Raw genomic sequence first — 11,485 nt, forward strand, 5'->3', positions numbered from 1 at the left:
TCTCACGCCCGTGCATCTTCTTTTTTCTCCTTCTTCTTTTTTCTTCTTCGCTATTTCCCCCTCGCCGATTGTACGCGGCAGGTAGCGCGAGAGAAGCGTGGAATTATGGGAGCTCGACGGAGGATGTCGTTAATGAACTGAAGGCCTTCTCAGCCGGGGACTAATGAGATGCAAATATGATGCACAAGCCAAAAACAAGGAATGCGGGTCGCAGAGGCAGACTGACAGAAAGAAGCCCCGCCCAATGCCGCGAACACCACCCCCTCTTCTCTCTCTCTCTCTCTCTCTCTCTCTCTCTCTCTCTCTCTCTCTCTCTCTCTCTCTCTCTCTCTCTCTCTCTCCTAATGACGCTAACAAAAATGAGTCTTCTCATCGTGCACCACCGGCAAAACGCGCTAAGCGGCTATTGTTCTATTCTACCCACTGGGAACTGTACTTAACTAGGCACTTCTACCTGGAGTTAAGTCTACTAATGTGTTATTTTTTTATGATTTCCAAATGGGAAGACGGTTGACTTGAAATAACAGAAACGTCAATGGTGCTTTTTAATCAATTATTGTTATGATGATATAAAAGATAAAATATTGTTTTATGCATTAACCTCATAGTTCCCACAGAATTTACCGAGCTTTGATGACATAAGACGATCTAATATAGCATTTACAGTACCCTGATAAGAGTAATGCCTGCTTTTAATCGTTATGGTGTAGAAGGCAACATTATTTAAACACCAATAAACCCGACTAAGGTAAAAGTAAAGCAAAGAAAATTAAATAATAGGCTAGTTTATTTTATATATTTAACAAAGTTATAATAAAATTGTAATTTTTTTAAGGCAATGTCTATTTTTGTTTTCTAATAATTTACAGTGAATTAATAACATTAATCAGATTAATGTATAATAATAATTTTTTTGTTGTTGTTGCAAAATTAACAGACAAAACACGAATTTTAAAAATACATTTTGTTATTTGTTAGACATAATGACGAAAAACACATTGTTAGGGTCTGACCCTAAAAATAGTCATTCAGTCGCAACTTTTCATATCTAATTCAGCTCAGTGAAACTGTATAGGCTAGTACATTTTGTATTGATCTGTGTTTTTCTTTCTTTTTCTTTTTTGTTTTTTACAGAATGAGCGGTGTGGTGGTGGTTGTTGCTGTTGTTTTTCCTATTATTATAATTTCGTCTGTGGAATTTTGAACTGTCAATATTTCTCTACTTAGCGTATTTGTCTGGCCGCTCCTTAATGAACAAAAAGCGACAAAATAAAAATATTCTGTGAACATATTATTATTATTATTATTATTATTATTATTATTATTATTATTATTATGTACAAATGATTATTATCGAACGAGAATGTTCTTCCGTACTGTTGGTCAGTCCTTAGATCAAAACGGCCTTTATCTCTGATCTTTTCTCCCTCTGTGTGTGTGTGTGTGTGTGTGTGTGTGTGCGTGTGTGTGTGTGTGTGTGAGAGAGAGAGAGAGAGAGAGAGAGAGAGAGAGAGAGAGAGAGAGAGAGAGAGAGAGTGTGTGTTTGCGAGAGAGAGAGAGAGAGAGAGAGAGAGAGAGAGAGAGAGACGGTGATGTCGCCTCGATTGTTATCCTGCACTGTTGGTTGATTTGACTGTCGGTAACAAAGCGCGCGGCGGATAGGTGGATAGGGAGCTGGTGCAGCTCGCCTGAAAGCCGGGAGTCAGTCCCAGTCTGCGGAGTTCAAAGCAACTTAGAAAGAAAGAGAGGAAGTAAAATCCTCTTTTAGTGAGGACATTAGAGTGGCACCTGATGATGTCGACTGTGACAAGTGTTAATTGCTACGCAGCTCTCCTAATTAGGGATTTTCAGATTGTGGTGCGGCTGCGGGGCAGATAGATCACTGTTTGGATTACTGCCCTGAAACACACTGAGGCTGCACACAAGTCGCCCATTAGTTTGTGTAAACCGATGTTAAGCAAATTATATGTAGAAAAATAATGATATTTTCAGTTATTATTCTTTTTTTTTTTTTTTTTTTTTTTTTTTTTTTTGTTCTTTTGGAAACAGCACAAGATTTTAATAATTTATCCTAGGTTTACGCCCCTTTCAGCATGATTTTAAATATGAAAAAGTCTATTTAAACTCTAATTAATTTAGTTGATCTAATATGGTATTTGTATTAACTGTTATGAAAATGTACTTGTGAAAATATATTTCCCATCTCCTTTGGTTTATTGCTGTATCTATATCAAGTTTCTTTGTGAAGTCGGGTCTTTTTCTGAATTATTTATTTATTTATTTATTTTGTCTTTTGTTTTAATTAGCTACGTTATTTATACTGCAATGGCTATCAGAAATGGCTGACTATAGGCTATCCAAATTAAGTATCGTAATAATTTCATAGTATTTCATAAGCTGTTATAAATATTCATATTCATATAACGAGCACAGAAAATATTCTTCGGGAAAAAAAATCTTCAGAAAACACACCATACATGTTTTATATTGTATTCCACGTTGCTTCCTTTTTAAATGTAACTTTTGTGAGTTTTGTCTTTGTTTCTGTTTCGCTGTCTGTTCAGGTAGGCTATGTCGTGCAGTCTGTTTAAGAGCTGTATTCTTCTGGCTATATTTTGGTTCTTTTTTTTAAAAAAAGTAGTCACATGGTTCGTATTAGACTTGTATTATTATTATTATTATTATTATTATTATTATTATTATTATTATTATTTATTTATTTATTTATTTATTTTTTTGCATATTTCTTGTTACCAACTGGCATTTATTTATATTGGGCTGGGGATATAAAGCTTTGTTATTGCTCTGCCTCGGGTGAATTGTTTATGACACGGCTAATGGGAGTAATTGTTATTGTTGAAATTGCCTGTCAGGAGAGTGACAGCGGATATTCTGGCGCGCTTTTCCGCTGATCGGCCTCCTCCGCCGGGTAATGAACAGCGCCACCGTCCCATAATGCGCCTGTCAATGCCGCATGCCGCGCCACTCTCATCTCATTGATGACGAAAAAAACATCGAGACGAGTTGAGAAGAGTTGAGTTGCGAGCAGGTGAGATGAGGAGAGAGAGTGAGTGAGAGAGGTTAACAAAATAAAGGCATTAATTCCTGCGTGTGCTCTCCGTGCCGAGCTTTGTCTGATTCGTAAATTGCGCTGTGTGTGTGTGTGTGTGTGTGTGTGTGCGCGCGCGCGCCCGCGCGCGCGGGCGTGCGTGAGTGTCTGTCTGTCTTTACAAAAACTATCATTACAAATTCATTACACACTCATTTCGGATGCTTTCGTTATTTTGCTAAGTTCCGAATGTTTCGGGCGAATGGGAGGGTCTACGCTCGATAAAGATCATATTCCATGATAATTTTGCATGAGTACCGTCTGTCCAAAAAAGATGAGTTGTTACAAAATTACATCATGTGTAATAACTGTAGCTGTTAAGCTTCAGGGGCGGTATGGATCCTTTAAAAATTTCCGAATGACAATGTCGGGTGTAAAGGACTAACACCGTTTCCAGTCTGAGGAATCCGTCCGATCCAAGCGAATAGCATTTCTTGATTTGGCATGGGCAACTGAATTCCTCTGCTCTTCTTTACGCAGAAGCAAAAGAAGCGTGTATTTTATATCTTATCCATTTCAACACAGCATACCTAAATGTTTTCTATTGATTTGTAAATTTGTTAAATAAATTTACTATGTAAACTGAGCGTAGAAAGATACTGTGATTAAGAAGTAATATCAGATTTTACAAAAAAAAAAAAAAAAAAAAAAAAAAAAAAAGTGGCCTCTACAGTAGACTAGAACGGGAAACTCAGACTAAACTGAATTTAAGTGCAATTACCAGAGTCTATATTATAATTCTAGCAGTGTACAGATTGTCGTACAGTTAACTAAGAACGAATAATTATAGTTGCCTGATAGCATCTCTGTGAGTTGTATGATCATACTCCATTTTTAATCTTTCGGTTTAACCTTTATGTGTTATATGATCTTATTTCACAGCAGCCAGCGGAGGATATCGTACCCAGAGCAGTACAAAGAAAAACATCTCCTCCCTTTAATCATATCAATCAATTTCTGCATTCTATTTTATTCAAATAATACCATTAACTGTATATTCATTTATCATGGATGAAAAAGTAGATGTCATTAATTATCGTTTCCAGCATGCAGCAAAGTTGATTATGGTGATTTGAATATAAAACAAAACTACACAGATGGGTGGACATTAGGAAGGAGAGGCTCATTTGAATAGGTTAACAGACATTAATGGCAAAGATGATTTATTTTTCCGGCCTGCGCTTTAATGATATTGTTATTCCATGGAGTTATGTGCATCCTCATGAACCCAGCACGGCAAAAAAAAAAAAAAAAAAAAAAAACGCTCGTGCACTTTAGGGTTTTTGATTTCCAGGCGGTGAAATGATTTGTAAAATTATTATTGCGCCGTCCACTTTATGTGCCATGCACTTCTAGATTTCAGAGATAAAAAGTAATTGATTTCACCTGTGGGACATTAACCTTTAAAGTTATTGTAAGTTGTATTGTAAGTAACTGTTAAATAAAATATAATAAAATTTGAAAGGGAAAACTATCATTTAACTACTTTCAGTAAAGAATTCTATATGTTGATGAATATAGTGGGCTAATTTATATGCCTGTTAAAAAAAATAATAATAGTAATAATAAAATCTGTAGTGATAGATATACAAATCAGCCACTGGGTCATTAAGCACTGCTCCTGTTTCTGAATCTGATTAAAACTTTAAAGATTTTTTTTTTTTAAATATCCTTCATTTTCTTTTCTTTTTTTCAGTGAGGATATTGTGCATGTGCTGCATGTGCTTTGTATTAATGAAATCATTTAGGAGGGATACAATACTCTAAGAGGCAGGAGCCAATCTTCTGATGAGGCTACTCATCTTCATATTGTCAGGCACAAAAACAGGTACACATATACAGTATACACGCTCCCCATATTGACCTTATACTCAAGCCCCTTGTGTGTTTACTGCCCTCTCACTGCCTCCTCTCCCTCTCTTTCCCTCTCTCTCTTCGCACACACACACACACACACACACACACACACACACACACACACAGACACACACACCCATACACATACACACACGCACACTGTACATTCACAGCTACAGGCATTAACCTGTGGGAAACCTTTATGAAAGTGCTTCCACTGCCATGTTCCAATATATAAGATAATACATCCTAAAATGACTTTTTTGGCCTCACCATTAAGGCTTTCCATTTTAATAAATGTGAGCAGTGTGGTGAGACAGGTTTGGGGCAATCTCTAACCGTATGGTTGTTTTATCTGTGTTGTCAGTGTGAAAGGAGGGGGAAGGCTTGCCCAGAGAGAGTTCCCCAGGTGCTGCAGAAGAGCCGTTGCACTTAAACTTGTTTCATGATATCATAAAGCTGCACTAGATATCCAAATGAACAACTCGTGCCTTTCATTGACCCCTGTACAGAAAATCACTAGCGACAATAGGTTTAGAGGGAGAGGAATAGAAGCTGAAAGGGAAAGGCGGGGGTAGTGATAATGTTGGCAAGCCCGGTGTGGGAGCAGGTGCCAGCAGAGAGGATAATAAACACAATACACATGACAAGATGGCTACTCACTCCAACTAATGTCTTTTGGCTGTGGTTAGGTCATCGGTCTCAAAATTCCACATCAGCTTAATGAGCATTTCTTTTCTTTGCCTTCTAATTTTCTGCTCTCGTTTCTTATTAATTTCTTTTCTGTCTTTCATAAACCTGCTGTCCTTCCCTCTCACCCTGCTGTCTTTTTTTTGCTTCTGACCTGCACCTTGGGCTTCTCTCTCTCTCTCTCTCTCTCTCTCTCTCTCTCTCTCTCTCTCTCTCTCGCTCTCGCTCTCGCTCTCTATCTCACCAGTCAGGATCTTAATCAGCACCAGATGGACACGGTGTCGAAATTGTCCAAGAGGCTCGGAGAACGCAGGGAGCTGTCAGGCCTGTGGAGAGAGTGGAATTCTTCAGCAATAAAACTGGGATTTATTGCCTCTCTAGACCCTGCTCTGATAAAATGTTCCTTTTCAGATAGAGGGAGGCCACTGTCCATTACACTCACCCAACTCCACTACCAACCTAACAACAAGCTGCTGTCAGAGACCGAAAGCCTTCTCATCCCCTACCGAGCCAAATGAACCTGCTAAAATAGCTGCTTTCCACAATAGACTGGGTAATTGAAACCAGAATGTGGAGGATTTGATAAATAGCTTGACCCTAAAGGAATGCTCAAGTCATAAATTTTAAGTGCATTTTGGCTGGGTATTTTGGGTAAATGCATGTCTGTGCATGTGTCTTGGTGTGTGCATATATGTTCGCATGTGTGTACAGGTCTGAAATTTTATTATTTGTATTAGTGGATTTTTTCCCTTCGATTTGGAGCAGGCACACATGTATACCAAAACCTTTGTGGGTTTTAAAGCACCTTTCTAGCCTAAGATCAAATGCATGACAAATATTCTGAGTTTATGGAGTTCTTTCACGTAGGCTATAACTGGTTTAGATTAAAGCAAATTACATGTGAAATTCCAAAACATGTGGCAGAAGGGTGTGACACGTTTATCCAATAAAACAGGTAATAGCATCTACATTTAAAATGTTAAAAATTGTGACTAACACAAAGAAAAAAAGACTTGCTAAAACATGTATGTATGTTTGCACAGGAATGAAGTGGATTTACTGACATATCTGTTAACTATGTAATCATGTTAACCATGTAAACATAAAAACATTCAGACACAAAGATTTTTTTTCATCAACGCAAATTATTCATCATTCAAAAATATTCTGGTCCCAAACAACTACGTTTCAACTCATGTTAATGACAATATTATGATAAAAGCTCATTTAATGTTTGATTGAGGTAGCTGAATCATGAACATGTTTATATGATTCTGGTGTGTGGCTGTAGAAGACATTCTGGCATGTGGCTGGGCCAGCACTGTGTAAACAGAGCCAAATATTCAATTTATGATGCTTGTCCCAGCTAAACCAGGGGTCTGTTTATTTTTAGTAGCATAATTATTTTTTGCAGCTTTTCAGTTACTAAGAATAGGTGTTGTGTTTTTCTAAGAGCTGAAGGGCATATATAGGTGCTGGGAATGGTTTTCTCTGTGATCCTTAACAAAGTCTTAATTATGTTTTGTTTTTGTGTCCCTCTGTGACTTTCTTTAGGGTGATAAATTATACAGTCATGCTAAAAGAACCTTGCCACACAAGACAGACTTCCACAGGGTACCTGGCTTGCTGACAGTTACCTGTTCAGCCCTCTGGTGCAGGAATAAAATGAACTCTATTATGAGTCAGATGCATAAATATTTCCATTTCTATTTTCCAAAACTGTTTTTAATTTTACAAGTTTTATAGCTCTAATATTAAGTGCATGTGTTTTACAAGGCATTGTGTCCTCTGAGTCACCCCCAGCTCCCCAGTAAAAAAAAAAAAAAAAAAAAAAAAAAAAAAAAATTTTTCTACCTTGGGGAAGGGGGGATTCATGGGCCCCTTTCAAACACACTCCTCCACATCCTATAACCTCATGGCCTTCCTTTTTAGGAACAGCAGCTCAGTGAGTTGGGGTCCAGGAACGGGTAACTCCCTGTGTCTCCCTGCTGGCATGTTGATCTAAGAGTCCAAAAACCTTCATCGTCTTGACAAAGTTGTATATGCACTCAGTATTCCATGTATAGAACAACTGCTCTGTTAATATGTTCTGACATCCAAAATAAAATGGCCTGATACAGTGTATGTGCATTCAGTGTTCTTTAGATTGATCTCTTAATTTTTTTTTTTGGCAGATCCATAAGTTAAAACAAACCACACACCTGTCTGACTGTCTGATTTGTCACTGTGGAATGGAGTTTTGAATGAATCATGAAAGTGGGCTTTGTGCATGTGTGTGTGTCTGTTGATGTATGTGTGGATGCACGCAGGGAGAGGAGGGGACTCAAGATATGAGCCAATGCAAGAATACGCCATGTTTTCTCCCCCAGGGACAAATTGATGTCAAGTTGTGCTGTCTGTCAATATTAAGTGTCTATTTGCTTTCTTTTCACATGTGGCTAGCGCACAAAATAGTTAGAATCACCTCACTTCCTTGACAAAGCATCTTGCCCATGTAAAAAAAAAAAAAAAAGTGGATGGAAAGCACACCTTAATCTGATTGCCATATCTGAGCAAACTCTCTCTGGTTATTAAAGACATGGCTGAATTAGGGCTTTGCTGGTCATCTTTACAATATCAAAGGACCGGTACCAGTAGCTTTGTTTTCCTGTCTGAGGGTTTGCTTTCCTTTAATCCACTAATCTGAGCTACAATACTTTTTTCCTTTCCTTTCCTCTCCCTTGCTCCAGACCTCATATTGTGTTCTTAGTGCGGCCCTACATATTGCAAGCCTTGATATTGTGGTAACATGGCCATGATCATTCCTATGATGCTGGTGTCTTAAATGAAATAAGCAGGGAAAATTATAAGGATGTGTTTGTTCAAAAATATTTACTATTCAGAAATCATTAGTAGTAAATTTAGTTGACAGGACTTGTGTTATAATTGTTTGCCAATTACTATCAGAACTACTGAACATTTGAACATGTAGTAAGAAAATTCTTTATAATTGAGAAGGTTGTCACCAGATAAATATAAGGTAATTGATCAATGCATGATGAGAGAACATGTATTATTGATCTGCAATTTTGGAAAAACCTGTGCAAATAAGCAAAAAAAGGATTGTTTTACATACAAACACTAGCTTGCACATGCAGCTCCAGTGTTGTTGTTTTTTTAACATGCCATAAATCTGGCCCGCTGAACAGGCCTGGTGTGTTTTAAGGTTGCCATGTCCATAATACCATATAACATCAGCACATTGTAGTTGATTGGTAGACATAAATATTGATGGTGGCTCAGATGCAGTTTAGCACCAAGCTACAATTCATCTATAAACTGAACTGCTACTGTATGAGAGAAAAAAGTCAAGGCCTGCCATTCCAGGAGCAGCACAGCCTTGAGCAGTATGTCAATACAACTGACCAATACAGACAGACATGGTCTCTGCTTTGGTGCAGTCACGTCAAACTTATTAACTTCAGTAATAAAAATAAATAAATTACCAAATAAGCTAGTAAACATATAGAAGAGATAAGAAACATCATTATTAGAAGTAAATGCTACTCTAATTAACAGCATAATCTTATTTCTGAAGATTACCCACTGATCAAAACTAGTGAAAAAACCTAAACTGTCAGAGATAAATGGTTTCTTGAAAAAATAGCTGGAGATATAGGTTTATTTATAGAGCAAAATAATTGAATCACATAATATATATTAAATATTGGTTTGGCTGCATGGCGTGGGCGTGGCAGTCTCACAAATTTCGATGTTTCAGCATGAAGAAGGAAGTTGTTATAACTCAAACATAGAATGTCCAATCTGCTCCAAACTTCAGATGTTTGAGAAAAGTCCTGGCCTGAAGACATCTACATGCCAAGATTCAGTAATAGTTATAGCGCCACCTGCTGGCAACAGGAAATGATACCATTTACCTCGTGATACACTCCTAACAACCCATAAGTGCTAAAAGGCACTAAAAAAATTTAATGGCATTCCCCTGGAAGAACAGTCCCAACGTGCACCCATGTGTGAGGGCCCATTTATCACTGCTTGCAGCTTTAATTCACCTTAAAACTGTGTTTCAGTCATTGATATTTGATCATTGACATCATTTAGCAGCAGTGCCCCTGCTTACACAAACCCTAATAAATTGTGACTAGTGTTAAAGCATGTTATAGTAGCTAAAACTAATATTCTTGAACTTAATCCATAATGTGGAACAACAACGCCCCTCCGAACCTGGACCCTTGCTAGCTAATGGCATTTCATGTGAAGTGGGAAAGGGGCATTTGGATGGCTTATTTGATAGATTTGATTCCTTCATACCTTAGTGAACAGTAATAGTAAGAGGGTGCAAGAAGAGAGATGGGACAACTTTGAATGGCCTCAAATATTAGGGCACCCTATTTCAAGCTCTTTCAACATCATCAGGAATCGTGATGATTTTTATTTTTATTTTTTCCAGTCCAGGATCTCTTTAGGGAACAATTGTACTACTGTGGTCTTCACGTGCAGGCAGATAAGTCAAGACAGACTAAATGTTATAAAAATGGGTTCATGTACAAATGTGGGTATTAAAGACTTTAATTAATTCAAGGCCTCTCTTGAGGTTCATGCAAGACAGCAGTAGGGCCTTTCTGGTAAAATAAATCCCAAATTTTGTGTTCAGCACAGCAGTGCACAGAAATTGTGTGTTTGAGATATGTTAAAGGGTAAGAGAAATTAGATCAAACAATTTGGGAGTTTAATTTGTGCTTTTTATGTTTGTGCGGCCTCTGTTTTATGTGTGAAATAATTGGTATAATTTTATTTCATTTATATCACGTCATCAGAATTAACTTGAATTGAGGAAAGGGCAAATAATAGGATTGAGTATGAACTGGTTTAATATTCAAAGGTAAAAATCAATATTAAGAACCATGGGGAACATTTTGGGCACAAGCTTTGTCCTGCACTGCAGTGCATATATCTTATATCTTATCTAGAAACTCCCAATGAGCAAGAGCTGGATAGAGAACACAACCATTTTCTCAGTTTGTAGCTTTCAAATGATAAGTGCTTGGTGAGCTATGCACTAATTTGTTTTAATGGGGAAATATGTCAGCTGAGCTCTCTTTCACATCTTATCAGAATATAAAATCTGAACATAGTTGCCAGTGCTTCTGGTAGATTCCAATGCGTCTTCTAAACTGTCAGTGGATCAAGACTTGGTGGCTAATTATTTCTAATTAATTATATGACAAACTGGGTGCCTGCATGAAAAAGACATGCTAGTTTTTACATAATGCCAGATGTGGATCTTTTATTTCGGAAGGCTACGTCATAATAATGGTAATAATGGCCTAATATCGCATATTGCAATAAGAAAGCAGAGGTACCTGAAGCACAGGTACAGTTCACAGACTTCATGAAAAGACTTCACATGTGTTAATTGCGTCCGTTGATTGAAAGTTCGAAACAAACTTTCTGCATTTAAATATTATGGTATAAAAAAACTATGATTTCTGCGACTATTTTGGAGCGTTTACGTTGGTAACGCTAATAAGCAACGGTAAACAACAAAACACAGAAATAAATTCACTTGATTAACAAGCTTCCACTTGGGGTGTGAAACCGAAAACGCGACTCGGGAACCTGACAAGGCGAGAGCGCGTCGCCCCAACACACACTCCCACACTCACGCACACGCACGCACGCACGCACGCAAACACACACACACACGCTAGCGTGCGGCATGCGTCAATGTGCTTTAGCCTATAAAGTTGGCACCCTTCTCTATGTTCTGAATCACAGTACCGACAGAAGTGACCCTGTCAGCAGTCAGGAATGTTGATATTGTCATGC

General features: G+C 37.8%; 1 long non-coding RNA gene across 1 annotated transcript; it reads left to right on the forward strand.

Moving 5' to 3' along the window:
* Nucleotides 1-292: 292 nt before the first annotated feature.
* Nucleotides 293-7,778, forward strand: LOC108263471 (uncharacterized). Its single transcript, XR_008396269.1, has 2 exons — nucleotides 293-3,049; nucleotides 4,806-7,778. It is a non-coding gene; the product is annotated as an uncharacterized LOC108263471 (long non-coding RNA).
* Nucleotides 7,779-11,485: the final 3,707 nt, after the last annotated feature.

This window comes from Ictalurus punctatus, chromosome 3 (assembly GCF_001660625.3).
Source record: "Ictalurus punctatus breed USDA103 chromosome 3, Coco_2.0, whole genome shotgun sequence".
Classification (NCBI taxonomy): domain Eukaryota; kingdom Metazoa; phylum Chordata; class Actinopteri; order Siluriformes; family Ictaluridae; genus Ictalurus; species Ictalurus punctatus.